At 35.7% G+C, this 15070-nt stretch overlaps 1 pseudogene; it reads right to left on the minus strand.

The window, feature by feature from the left end:
- Positions 1 to 10955: 10955 nt before the first annotated feature.
- LOC144253368 (thyroid receptor-interacting protein 11 pseudogene) lies at positions 10956 to 14120 on the minus strand (annotated as a pseudogene).
- Positions 14121 to 15070: the final 950 nt, after the last annotated feature.

Below are 15070 nucleotides of genomic sequence, written 5' to 3' on the forward strand. Positions count from 1 at the left end.
CAAGCATCTTTCTCAGTCTTCATTGTAGTGGCTCCTGTCTCACTTGGGCCTAGGAGTTCTTAGGCTTCCTGGTGGTCGTGAAGCCCAGGTTACTGAAGCAAGGCTTGGAAGAAGGGAGCTTCTGAGACTTACTTGGGGGAGAAAAATAGTAGGGATGAATGGAAAGAAAAAATTGCCAGGGCCTTCTCCTCATACACTTTAAAGCCCAAGCACCAGTGTGAGTGATGCTCAGGCCTGTGTCTAACAGACACTCCCTGCTTCTATCCATTGGGTGTGATGGGGCTTGCTGGCCAGCTAGGGACCTAGGGGAATGACGGGGTAAAGACCAAATGCAAGACATCCATGGGCAGCAAGACCAGAGTCAGGGTGGAGCTTCCTCCTGAGCCCCTTCCCTCCCTGCCATTTCCCACCAGCTCATCCCTAGCCCACCAGCACCACTAGCCCTTCAGCCCATGGGCTGCTGGACCTCTGCCCACTGCCTTTACTGTGCCTTGCTGGCTGAGCCAGTGCTCTGCTCACAAGTCAATTGCAAAGCTTGGCTTTCCTAAAGGTGCTGAAACTTTCCTCCAAATAGCTGCAGCCAAGAGACCATAGTAAACCCAGACTGGACTTATTTCTGACTCTCCTCCCTGGAGGAAAAACAGCTAACTTTAGAATCTCCAGTCCATGCAAGACTCAGTGAGCACATTAGCAGAATCACCTATCAACACATCTGCAGATCGCCAAGACATCGATCCTCTCCCATGCAGGTCACTCAGCTGCTACCTACACACAGCACAATACCATCACCTGGCCCTCCCACCTCACAAGACACCTCAGCGCTGAAAGCAGACAGCCACCATCTTGGCTCAACATTTTCACTGTTAGGTGGGGTCAGTTCCCAGATCTTATCTCCAGGGACCAGTGGATTTTCACAGAAATCATCAGCACTGTGACCACCCATGCAAGGTATATCTTTCCGTCTTCTAATGTCTTCTTCTATTTCTCTCTTTAGGATTCTATAGATTTCATTGTAAAGATCTTTCACCTTTTTTGTTAAGTTAATTCCCAAGTATTTTATTTATTTATTTTTTGAGGATATTGTAAATGGGGTAGTTTTCCTCATTTCCTTTTCAGAGGATTTGTCACTGATATACAGAAATATCTCTGAATTATGGGTGTTGATTTTATTTCCTGCTACATTGCTGAATTCATTTACCAGTTCTAGAAGTTTCTTGGTAAAGTTTTTTGGCCATATTATCTTAGGTCACTGTAGGTTTTCCTCCAAAATACACAAGTTTGAACAATAGAGCATTCTGGAACTCTGTGTACCTCTATAATGTGTTTCTGTTCTTGACAAATTATCCAGTCTATGGTATTCTGTTAAAAGAGCACAAATGGACTAAGATATGTCTCTTTAATCACTGTGTGAAACTTTTATTAAAATTTCAATTTTGCATATGTATGAACAAAAGACCAAACTTTAGTATTATTTTTAAATTCATATTCCTTAAACTGAGGGTAGAGATCAGTGGGAAGGAGCAAGGTTTGAAACAATTTCTGGAAATCTTATCAGTAACAATGTTACTTATCACAACCTTGATATCAACAGAGCACAGAAAGGGGAGTTCTTTTCCTACCTCTCTGGGCAGAAACATAAAAGAAGGTGGGTGCAGTTAAGAAAGATACCCTTAAAAACAGAACACCAGGGCTGGGAACATGGCTCAGTGATAGAGCACTTACCCAGTATGTGCAATGCCCCTAGGTTTGATCCCTGGCAGCACACACAAGTGTGACATAGCAGACAACTTTTCCACAAAGAATATTACATAAAAACAAAAACTAAATAAAGTCATTTAACTTCTGTGATTCAACTCCATCCTTGAGGAGAAGCTACATACCTGTGGGTCCCATCATCTTTTCCTAGCCCCTAAAGGCAACTGCTAAAGCTCTGATTACTATGACTTCTGCTATATACTCCTATATTTTGGAATCATATTTTATTTATTTATTATTATTATTACTATTATTATTGTTGTTGTTAGCTTAAAGTACTGGGGATTGAACCTAGGGGTATTCTAATAGTGAGCTATATCCCCATCTCTTTTATTTATTTTATTTTGAGATAAGGTTGCTTTGGGTGACCCTGAACTTCAACCTTTCTGCCTTGTCCTCCTGAAGGGATAGGTATGCACCACCACACCTGGTTTATGTTATCTTTACTTTTCAGACATAATCTGTTGACTTCCTACTATGAAAGGTAAGGATTATTTTACCTTTTTCACCTCAAATACATACCATTTTTCTTCCTCTCATCTTCCTAATAGAGTGGTATCATAAACAACAAAGATTAATTATTTAACTTGTTACTACATAGGTATGATAGTATGCTTCAGTGTGTAAAGAAATGTGTAATTATATACTGATATATATTTCCATTAAAATAATACACATTACTATATAATTAATATACTATTTTATATATATATATTACTACTACATACTTTACTTTTTCATTTTCCCCACTAATCAATGTACTATTTAAGGACTCTTAATTCATAACTCTATTTTATGTATCTCTCTCTAATTGTTCCACAATTCTTCACCAAACTTGTGAGCTCTTCTCATGTCACTAGTTGATCACAGTACTAGTTCCTTTCTATTGTTAAGAAAGACATCCAACTGGGCACCATGTCACACTCCTATAATGCCAGGGACTTGGGAGGCTGAGGGGGGAGGATGGCAAATTTGAGGAAAGTCTCAGAAACCTAGTAAGGCCCTAAGCAACTTGGCAAGACTCTGTCTCAAAAAGAATGAATGGATGAATTAATGAGTGAATAGGCTGGCTGGAGATGTAACTCAGTGATATGGAACCCCTGGATTCAGTCCCCATACCAGGAAAAAATAAGATATCTCCTCTTCTAGACCATGTGTCTTCCCTTTTCATTTTAGAGGGGTTGTTTCCAGGCCCCCTGCACAGCTAGGACACTCTTTCCCTATCTTACTGGGAATTAATTACATTTGCCTCTTTCATGGTTAAACCACTCTTTGTACCCAAGTCTTCCTCTTTGTTGGCTACATCCTCTTATTGTAGGATGAGTTGCTTTCTGAGAAAGAATGTAAGTTTTCTTTTTTTCTTTTTAGACTTGCACATTGGACAGTGTTTTTACAATATTTCCTACCTGCACATATGACTAACAGTGCAGCTAGATATAAACTCTAGGTTGGAAATGACTTTCCCTTTGGTTTCTAATGCTGCCAAGAAGGCCAGTGCCATTAGGACTTTCTTTTTTTAAATGTATTTTTGGTTGTACATGAACACAATATATTTATTTATCTTTATGTGGTGCTGAGATTTGAACCCAGTACCTCATGCATGCAAGGCAAGTGATCTACCACTGAGCTACAACCCCAGTACTCCCATCTTACTCCCATTAGGATTTGAGATATGACAGTATGGAATTTTCTACCATATATTATATGACCTGTTTTCCACTGTCTACAACTTTGAAGATTTCATCATTGCTTCATTATCTATGAGGCTCTAAAATTTCAGGTGGTATATTTTCACATTTTTACACTAATACCTGTTGTTCCATGAAATTTTCTTAAATTACTTTTTGTGTGCTTTTCTGCCCTCTTGTTTTCTTCCTAGAGTTCATATTAGATAAAACTTTCCATCTTCTTTTTTTTTCTATTTTAACTTTCTTTGGGTTTTGGAAGTGTTCTCTAATATCCAATACATTATATACACTTTTCTTAAACTTCTATCACTTTTTAATTTTCTAGAGATCTTCCTTTTTAGGATTTCCTATGTTAAAATATTATCCGTTTTCAGTTTTTGATTGTAATATATTTTCTTACCTCTCTGAGAATATCAATTGTTCTTTTGTGAAATGTTTATCTACTATCTGTACCACCCCTATATTTCAAAGTTCTTTTTTTTCTGTTTGTTTGATTCTATCCACTGTGTAAGAAGTTACCTATTAATATTTAAAAATTACTTGTTAAAAAAAGTGGCTTTTTTGCTCGAGGGTAGGGCTGGTAAACAGGCAAGTCTTTGTAAAGTTTTAGGGAAATAACTTGATGGCATCGTTACCCAAAGTACACATATGAAGATGTGAATTGGTGTGAACATACTTTGCATACAACAGGAAAATAAAAGAAAATAAGAAGATATTCTACCTAAATCAAAATAGAAAAAAAGGAAATTTAAAAAATGGTTACTTTCTGCTCCATCTTTCTAAAGATTTTGCCCTGTGTATCTGAAACTTGCCAGATGATATAATCTCTAAGAATGTATTTACATCATATTTAAACTATGTTTTTCAAAAGAATTGATGGGAACTCTTCCTAGAATATCCAGCAACCTGTACATATTGCCATTTAATGAATGCATTTTCTCTTGCTAATTATTTAGTTTGTTGTATGCTCTCTGTGGACACAGCTAGAAAGATAAATGAAAATTATTCCCTAACAGTGATAAAAGGTAATTAAAGGGTTGCTTAATTTTCCATTGCCTGCAGGAAAAATCTCATGACCTTGATGATAGATTAATCTCCCTCCTTTTCTCTAGCTTTTCTATACAGCCCTCCTATTGTATCTAACCACACTGAGCTGCTTTCTATGATCTCCACACTACTATAATTTTAATTCCATTGCAATTCATTTCACATTTCTTCTCCCTTAAAAAAAAAACACATATTCTTGTCTTGGGCACATCACTGTTCAAAAAGAATTTTGCTAATTTCCTGCCAAGAAGTGTATATGTTATATGTGTATACACACACACACACAGAGAGAGAGATGCCAGCTATCTCGATTCCAAGTAAGGAAAGGGGTAGACATTAACTTTATGTCTTCCTTGTATGGTCTCACTCCTGCACTATCCTAAGCTGTAGGAGTCTCCATTATAGCTCCTGCCTTTTGCATGGTAGGGGAGAGCCTGCTGTCAAGGAGCACAAGGTAGAGGAGAAAGCCAAGATTCCCAGGCAGCCTCTATACAGACTTTTGACTAATCTTCCAAATTCTTGTGCCACACACACACAACAATTTCCAGGGCTACCCAGTGCCTTCAAGTCCTAAAGCTAATGAAGGCAAAAAAACTAAACAATAAAAGCAAAGAAACACAGCACCAATTTTGACTTGCTCTTTACTGTTCTCAGGTCTTAGGCTCAATGATGTATATTCTGCTGTGTGTTTTTTAGTCTTCTTCTAATTTGTCTTTACAATAGGCTAAATACTATAATCCTCTGCTGACAATTGTCCCATCATTGATTTCCTGCTTTCCTTCAAGTTGTCAAGTTTAGGCAAAGGCCATTTTTTCAATTCCTTTTTCGGCCTTTAGAAAACTTTCTCCAAACAGGATTATAAACAAAGCTTTCATTATAACACTAGGATAGATGATGAATTATGTAACTCATTGGGCCATGATTTAATGTTGGGTATTTAGGTAATACTGTTTCATTTTAATTTGCTTTGTTTCCATATAAGCATTAAAGTATTCTATAGCCCAATATTTCCTAAATCCTATGTTTCTATTTTTTATTGTTTACTGAGGACTCACTCTGTGCCAGGCATTTATCATATATTTTTTCTTATATAAACTTTATATTATGATTATAAAATGAGGTTTTGAAAGAATAATTCATTTGTCAAAGATCCTATACATTGTTTAAAAGGGATTTGAAACCTGGTATGACCACTCCGAATTTCATGCTCTTAAACAATATGCTATAGTGCTTATGAATAAAAGTCATAATTATGTTTCTAAACATAATAAGAAAGTTTATTTCTATAGTCATTGTGATGTGTTGACTATACATATAAATGCACCAAATAAGTTCAGCATTGTAAAAATTGTAGAGCCATTAAATATGAACCTATTGATGGCATTTGACACCTCAATTTATATTCCTGAGTTAATTTACTTTCCTTATATAAGGAAAATTGCCTTAATAAGTTTTTCTAAGATTGCCTTTTTATTTATTTATTATATTGCTCAACAATATGCACTGGGGATATGGTAACATTCAGAATAATGATCTTAAAGCTTGTCATGAGAGAAGAGGGCTAAAATATTCCTGCTGATGATTTGAACAGAAATTTCTCAAGGTTAGGCCTTTCCTAGAGAGTGAAAGAAAGTTGATATTTCTATTTTTAACCTTAGATTAAAAGTCAATAACACAATTTCATAGTTTATAGGGATGTCAGTCTCCTTGTATTTCCCAAAAGGTTAATCAAAATACAGTTTCCCTAAAATCGTAAACTTGCTGATTTGCTTTTCTTAAGGAGGTGGTTACAGATTTACTTTTAGTTGTATTTGACAATTTCAAATCATCTTGTTATCAATGGAAGCATTACTTCTGTAAGAATGCAATATCAAGTGGCAGGTTTTATTTTTTTTCTGAAATACAATGGACATAAGAATGGAGGCCCCTACACATGAACCCAGTAGCATCATCTCATTTGAAGAAAGACTGCTCTCCAATTCTTTGCTCAAACCAAGCTACCAGTTCAAGAAGGACCCTGCACACCTACAACTGGTACAACTCTAGGTAACTACATTTCCCAGAGACAGCATGACATCATCTAGTCTATGTTCTCAGTACTCCCTTCCCTTTTCTTTCTTTCACCTCTCTCTTCCTATTCACATTCCATTGTCTTGTTTCTCAAAATCCTCACTCTTTGTTAACTGTCATTATTCTCCTCAGGCAGTTGGTTGATACAGACTTAATTAAGCCAGTGGCTTGCTGGAGCCAAACTGTACCACTTGTGAGAGATAACTGCTCAATATTTAGGAATTTTACAAGCAAACTTTCAACTTTTGGTAGCTAGTAATCAACCTTGGAAGAAATGCTTATACCCAGGAAATTGGCATTGTTAACACTCCCTACTGGCCTGTGAGGAGCTAGTTTATCTGCACACCACTGGGTATTACACTGCCCAGGGGATCTTGCAGTCTTAGTGGGTACTCCTGAAAACCTTAAAGATTCAAAATGAACTTCAATTTCTGAGATTTCTCTAACAGGAAATATTGTCTAACAGGGTTAAGTGATAAAAATAATAGAGACATTGCCAAGGTTACCACATAGGCAAACCCCTAGATCATCTTGGTCAAAGTTGGCTCTACAGATGTATATCATTAGGAGATATGGCAGGAAAAAAGTCAGAAAGGCAATGCCTTTCTGGGTCAATAAAGATTCCCAAAGATACATGTACATGTAACCATTATATAAAACAATTCTGTAACACAGACCTGCTGAGACAGACTGTTTCCGAGTTACTGACCAAAAGGAAGAGTGAAGCATGCTTTCAAAGAGAGGGCCATGCTTCTTACACCACCACAAAGGATGTGGAAGTAATTCAGTCTGTGCACTGAAAAACTATATTACTGAATGCCAATTAAATAATCTAATGATTTCTAAAAACTGAAAATAGGTCTTAATATTCTACTGAGATCTTCCAAAGTCAAAACTTCTGGTCTAGTGGCTAAAGAAAGGCCAATTTTTGTTACCTAAGTTGCATTGAACTGCACTTATTCATAATCCCAGAATATTTTGTTTAAAAGAGGGAATGGATCAATAGTGCTTAATATAAATTAGTCACCTTTTCCATGTATTTACTTCCATGCTTCTCTAAGAATTGATTCTGTGTTAACTCTGTACCAGTCACTGTCATGGCTATACACAAGAACATTTAAGTTTTAGTCCCACATTGTGTTTCAGAAGATTATATTTCAAAAATAGATGGGGAAGGAAGTACTACTGAAAGCCCTCATAGAGATTCTACCAGTACTATACAGAGAAATCACTTTCTGATTTGCTCACTATAATTAGAAAATGACATTTGAAAGGTATAAACTTTTACTTTTTGGGTCTCACAATAATAGTCATCAAAAGCCTTTGAAAGTATATGATTTGATTTCTAAGGAAAAAATATAATGTATCTTTATTAGCATTATTGAGAGAAACATAAATGTAACAAATTAAAAATGTTTTATAGGTGACACCATGAAATATAGCAAGAAAACTTTGGGTTTATAATTAACCCATGTTTCTGAAAATATAGGGTTTCATTTTAATAAAAATGGATTTTAAATAATGGGTTCTAGGAACTATGGTTGTAGCAACACTTTGATTTATTTTTATACTTGTTTACTATTGGAAAAAACACAGGTATTCCTGTCAAAGCACATCAAATTCATGAACACATTTTATATGCAGAGCACAACGAATATCCTCTTGCAAGATATACTCATTTTAAAATATGGTCAATAATGGAAAAGATTCCATGAGCTTCTGAGAAGAAGGTAAATTCAGCTGTTTGGGGGTGAAAAATTCTGTAGATGTCCATTAGGTACATTTGATTTATAGTATTAAAGTCAGAAAAATCCTTATTAGTTTTATATTTGGATGACCTATCTGCTGGTGATAGGGTTTGTTGCAAACAACATTTAGTTGGATCTTGTTTTTTGATCCAATCCATTAATCTGTGGCTTTTACCTGGGGAGTTGAGACCAGATGCATTCAGGGTTATTATAGATATGTGTTTGTAGTTTTATGATATTTTGGTTTATTTACTACATTTAATTCTGTCTTAATTTTCATTTACTTGGTTGCTCTTCTCATGGTCATCATCTATTTAAGAGCTTTGGGAATTATTTTTGGGTACATCTTTGTGCAGTTTATCTTTGAGTATCTTTATACTGCTACTTTGGTTATCAAAAATTCCTTTAGCTTATCCCTGTCATGAAAAGCTTTTCTTTCAACATAAACTTTGAAAGAGATTTGCTGGATTTAGAAATCTTGACTGACAAAATTTTTCTTTAAGAGCTTTCTTTGAATATCTCATTCTGGGCCTTGCTCTTCTTTAGGATCTGAGTTCAGAAGCCAGAAGTGAGCCTTAGTGGCTTGCTCTTAAACGAGACCTGATGGTTTTCTCTTGCAACTTTTAGTGCTCTTTCCTTCTTTTCTAAATTATGTATTTTGATTATCATGTGTAAAGAAAGAAAACGTTGAAACTGAGAGAAAATTTTAAAAAAAGAGAAAGAAAAAAGAAAGAAAAGCTTAAATATATTTATAGCTACACGTATTTTGTCTTCTATTTTTGATTTTTATAAATTAAGAAAAAAGACAAATCAAAAGTTTCCAACCCACGCTAGGTGAAATTGGAGAAGAGAAAAAAGCAGGCCATACAGCAAATATCTTTCTGACACCTGCGGCTTCCAAAACCACTAAGAACACTCATTGAAATTGATTTTATGAAAATTTATATTAAATTATGTAATGAATATTAAATAATCTGATTTATGTTAAATTTTATTTAAATTAATTAATTTATTTACATTTTATTAAATTAATTTAAATCAAATTTAATAAATTTTTAAATATAAATTGTTATAATTTAATATAAATTAATTTTATTAAATTAAAAACAATACTAATTAAATTTTAAGTGCTACATCTAAAATAAATTTAAATTAAATGTAATAAAACTAACAAAATTAATAAAATAAATTTAAATTAAATGTGATAAAAATTAACATATTTAAATTACAATATAATTTATATTTAAAAATTGATTTCATATTAAAGTTTATTAAATTAATTTTAATAAAGAATGTCCTTTAGTGGTTCTAAAACTACGGGTTTCAGAGAAGCAATTGCCACATAATCTGCTTTCTCTCTTCTCCGACTTTGCCCAACTCAAGCTAGAAACTCTTGATTCATCTTTTATCTTAATTTACAAAAATAAAAAAGATTAATTTTATATACTCTTTTTGTTAACCCAGAGAAGCATTTAGATAAACAGTCCAGATTTTAATGATACATTCTTATAAATTAACTTTTCATTGGAAATGATTGATGTAATAAGTCTTTTAGTTTGACTCAAACTTAACGTGTAGAAAATATTTTCCTTATGGACATATTTAAATCCTAGAAAATTGAATTTAACCTGAAGTGACTTTTTAGACAATTGAAAATAGTTAAATGGATAGGTTCATAGTATTTTGATTAAAAGAATCTTAGAACTAATCCACTAAAGTTTTTATTTGGGCCCTCCAACTGTAATTTTCTTTTAGTAGTTGTACAATGTTTTCTTTGATAAAGAATTCACAAATTCTTGCTACCTCATACTTTATTTAAATATACTCTAACTTTGGAGATATATCTTTATCATATGGGTTGGATTTTTCATCTTTTCTGTTATTTAAATGTATCATTTTTATTTTAATACAATTAAATATAACAAATATTATAAAAAAGAGGTTGAGCTCTATAGTTCACTGATACTGCTCCGATTCACAATCAAAGTATTTAAGAATTGAATACTGCATATAGTCACCTCATAACATCAGAACAAATTTTAATAAACCAAAAGTGCTACAGCAAACAAAGAATCAAACAATAATTTTAAGTGTTACATCAAAAAAACACAAAAAAATAAAATAAAAACAAAAACAAAAAACTTGGTAGCTCTATATATCAGGGTTTTTTTCTTTACCTTTTTTCTACAAATATATAACTTTTTTTTTCCAAAAGAAAAAAAGTACCTTGTGTTTATAAATTCTGTAAAGTGCTAAATTATCTCTGGCTTGATAATTATCTATTGCCTTAAAAGGTCATTTAGTACAACACTGGGGCTGTTGTCAAGGGGCACTGGCAATAGTGTACAGGTCAAATGAAGATGCCCAGGTTCACCAGGTCCAACCAAGTCCAGTTGGGTTAATAAAGAGTCACAGCTTCCAAATGGGGAGCCAAGAATTGCTTAATTCTGTTGCATATTTAAAACTTCCTGGTACTTTTACACCTGGCTTTCTCCTTCCTGGTGAGTCTAAACTTTTCAAGATATGATCAGAAATTTTTCTTTGTAGAATAGCTGGATGAGATTCTGTTTCCAGAAATTGAACCAAAAGTCCTGAAAAAGAACTTTTAAGCCCAGTTTGCTCAGCTGGTCTCAAAGGTGTGTTGGGGTCACTTTTGGATCTTCCCATTCAAAATGCAAATCCTTGTTCTCTTTTCCATAATGCAGGTCTGGAGTTGCTGCTGGAGGTCAAGGACATCCTAGGTGTATGAAACTAGAGACATTCTATCAGGAAGAGCTCCTCTCTCCATGTCTTTCTGCTGGATAATTTGAGTGAGTTTCTCAACCTCATCTGTAGACAGCTGATCTATCTGTTTGGTTAAAGACATATTCTTTGAATTCTGAAGTTTAATCTCAAGTATTCGTTCTTTGACTCTTTTCACAAAATTTTCCATTTTGGCTTTACATATGGCAAGGTTTTCACTCCTATTTTCTGTATTAAGGCTTTTCACTTTTGTTTCTTGAAAACTATCAGCATTCTCTGTTGGAATATCCTGTCTCTCTTCATGCCCCTGGGCTTTTATTTGCTCAATGATTTTCTGCAAATTCTTAATTTCCTTGTCTTTTTGAAAAAACAGTTGAGTATGTGCAGCCTTCATCTGCTCATACTGGTATTTAAATTTATCCATTTCCTCCTTCTGCTCCTGTAGTGAATGAAGTAGTTGCATGTGACTCTGGTTTTGATCTTCAATGACCTTTTGATGATGTGTAACTTCCTCTTCCAGATGATTCTTGATGATATTGAGTTGAGATACCTCAGATTCTAGTTCTGTGATACTATCAAGGGTTTTAGGCTCAGCCACAGCTACAACTCGATTCTGCTGTTCCCTAATTCTTTCCAATTCTTCTTGCAGATGAGTGTTTTCTTCTTTCATGGAGCTGAAACTTCTGTCTTTTGCCTCTATGGTCTGCCTTAAAGTTTCATTTTGTTTTAAGGCCTGAGAACACTTATCTAAATCCTTTTGCAGTGCTGAATTTTCTTGTTTGAGTTGGTCAATAAAAACTTCTTTCTCATTTATAAGTTGCATCAATTGCTTCTGTTCTTCTAAACGAGATGCCAACATTTCCTTAGTTACTTTTTGATCAGTAGCCATTTGCTCAATATTCTTTTTGAGTCCTGCTATTTCAAAGTCTTTCTCTTGACTGAGTTGCACTACACGCTCCTGTTCCAGCTGTAAGGCAGAGGTATTCCAATTACATACATTTGAGAGTTCCTGAATTGTCTGCCTGTAACTGTTTGCTTCTTCCAACAGTCTCTTTTTGGCCTGACCCAGTTCTACTTGTATCTGTACTTTCTCTCTTTTCAGCGTCTCAATAATAATATCTTTTTCTAGAGAAATTTGGTTATTACCAGCAATAGATTCTTCCAACTGATGCCTTACATCTTCACATGCTGAAATCAACTTGTCATTTTCCGTTTTGAAATCAAAAGCAACTTTTTTAAAATTTTCATTGAGCTGTTCTACTTCTGCAAGATTTTGCTTCAAGTTTGTAATTTCGACTTCCCTTTCTTTAAGCAAGTCATCCTTAAAATTTCTGTTAGAGTCTTCGTTAACAGCATGTCTTAACTTGTTCCGAACTCTACATAATTCCTCTTCCTTTTGGCTAATGTGTTCCTTAAGTTCCAGGTTTTCCTGCTGGATGTTTAAACTACTTTTCTGTGACTGACTTAGCTGACCTTCTAAATCTTTGACTTTATCTTCAAGCTTCTGCTTGGTTAAATGCAAATCACGGAGGCTCAGTGCACTCTCAGTTAACTTTTCTTTCTGCACATGCAACTCTTTAGTTATGTCCATATTATCCTCCTCAAGTTGATGAACTCTCTCTTTTTCATCCTCTAGATTTTGTTTCAACTTCTTGATTAGACCATCTCCTTCATTTTGCTGTTTTGATAGCTTATCTATTATCAAATTCATGTGCTTTGTATCTTCCTGGTGCTCATTTTTCAGTTCTTCTAACTGAGCTATCAGCATTTCCTTTTCATTAATACTCTCATTCAGTTCTTGCTCCTTAGCCTCCAAGTTCAGTGTTAACTCATGTATTTGTACGTTTAAATTCATGTCATTTGAAGCCTTACTTTTAAGGACTTCACATTCCAAGCTAAGTTTGCAAAGTGACATCTGAAGTTCTTCCTTTTCTTGACTCAATAATGACTTCTCTTTTTCTAAAACTTGGACATGCATTTGAAGTTTCAGATTGTCTTCAGCAAGACTGGTATCCTGCCTTAAACTACTCAGTTTCATTCTTTCATTATGAGTATCAGACAGGGCTTGTTGTAGACTGAACAATTCTTGCACTGATGAACTCTGTGGAGGAATTGTTCCCTTTTCTGCCACAGGATCACTGTCCTCCATCACAGAAGGCTGCAATTTACTATATTCCAGTTTTAAGTTTTCACATTCTTCAATTATTTGTTGCTTTTCCACACTGAGAAGCTCTTTTTCTCCCTTCAGGACATCTCTGTCGTGTTCTGCAGAAGATAATTTTTTCTTTATGTCTTTTATTGTATCCTCAAGTTCTTTGATTCTTTTTATGGACTCTAGTTTTTCACTTTGTAGAACCTGAATCATGTTTTGCATCTCCCAGACATGAGACTCATCAGTTACTGTAACTCTTGAGTCACCTTGGTGTAACAGCTTTTCAAGTTCTGCAATCCGTCCTTCATAGTCATTTGACTCCTGTTGATGCTGGTGATTTAACTCCGCCAATTTCTGTTGATGTGCATTCTGCAAAACAGGCATTTCATGTTGGTGATGATCCATGTCCTGACTTCGGTTTTGCTCCAGGACCTTAATAGTATGTTGTAGTTTGTAGATTTCACTTAGTCCACAACCAAATGAACAAGGTGCTTTGGTTGCTGGTACACCACCCACTCCTGAAGGTACTGACTGAGCAGCTGACTGCCTGCTCAACAATTGCTTCTGTACTGCCATCTGGCTTGCTTGAAGATGGCTGATTTCTACCTGTTTCTGTTGCAGCTGATTTTGGTAACTTGTAGATTGAAGGTTTATTTGAAACTGTGATACTTCATCATTTTTTTCCAGATCAGTACAATACTTTTCAAGTCTTGTATTCTGGGATCTCAAACTTGATTCTGTGGCTTCAATTTTCTTTCTCCGACAAGGAAGAGAACCGGCTTCCACAGCTTTGGAGACCTCCACAGGCATATCTATGGTGCAGCTGGAGACTTGGCCAGTGGGGGAAGCCAAGCTGCCTCCCTCCTGACCCAAGGACTGGCCCAAGCCGAAGCCTAGGCCTCTAAACCACGAAGACATTGCTAGAGCTTCAGAGAGCCCTCAGCTCTGCTCCAAACACCACTCTATGGCCATCCACCTTCCAGCTGAATGTCCTGGAGTGTTGCTAAGGTCAATTATGACCAAAGCATTCAGAATTCCGGGCAGCACAGGGTTCCTGCCACCCTTGGTGCTCTGCCTTAAACAGAGGCCTGGCTTGGGCTTTGACCAGGAACTTGCAGCCAGGGGCTCAGTCACCCCTGCGGGGCCTCTGCTCCCTCCCTGGACTTTCAGCCCTCTGGTTGGGTGAATTCTCCCTCAGAGTTAGTGACTCCCCCAGCTCTGTGGGCTGCTCTTGCCACCTCCATGCTGGCCACCAGAACACCCCCATGTGAGAGCCTTTACCCTGTCTTGGAGGTCTGAACTTGAAGTTCTGTCCTCAAGGACTCAAGTTCTGTTTTCTATGCAATCTAATCTGTTAGTGATAGCTTCCAGTGGAATTTTAAATATGACACTGGAATACATTACAATTCTTATTAGACATTTAGAGCACAATTTTCCACATATCTGGTTTTATACAAAGTTTTGCACACCAATTCATGTCTTCATACACGTACTTTGTATAATAATCATCATAACATTCCACCACCATTTCTAACCCTATGCCCCCTCCCTTACCCTCCCACCCCTCTGGCCAATCTAGAATTCCTCTATTCCTCCCATGCTCCCTCTCCCTATCCCACTGTGAATCAGCCTCCTTATATCAAAGAAAACATTTGGCATTTGGTTTTTCGGGATTGGCTAACTTCACTAAGCATTATCTTCTCTAACTCCATCCTATTACCTTCAAATGCCATGATTTTATTCTCCTTTATTGCTGAGTAATATTCCATTGTATATATATGCCACATTTTTTAATCCATTCATCTATTGAAGGGCATCTAGTTTGGTTCCACAGTTGAGCTACTGTGAAGTATGATTTGTATCTTTCA

The sequence above is a fragment of the Urocitellus parryii genome, chromosome 2 (assembly GCF_045843805.1).
Source record: "Urocitellus parryii isolate mUroPar1 chromosome 2, mUroPar1.hap1, whole genome shotgun sequence".
Classification (NCBI taxonomy): Eukaryota; Metazoa; Chordata; class Mammalia; order Rodentia; family Sciuridae; genus Urocitellus; species Urocitellus parryii.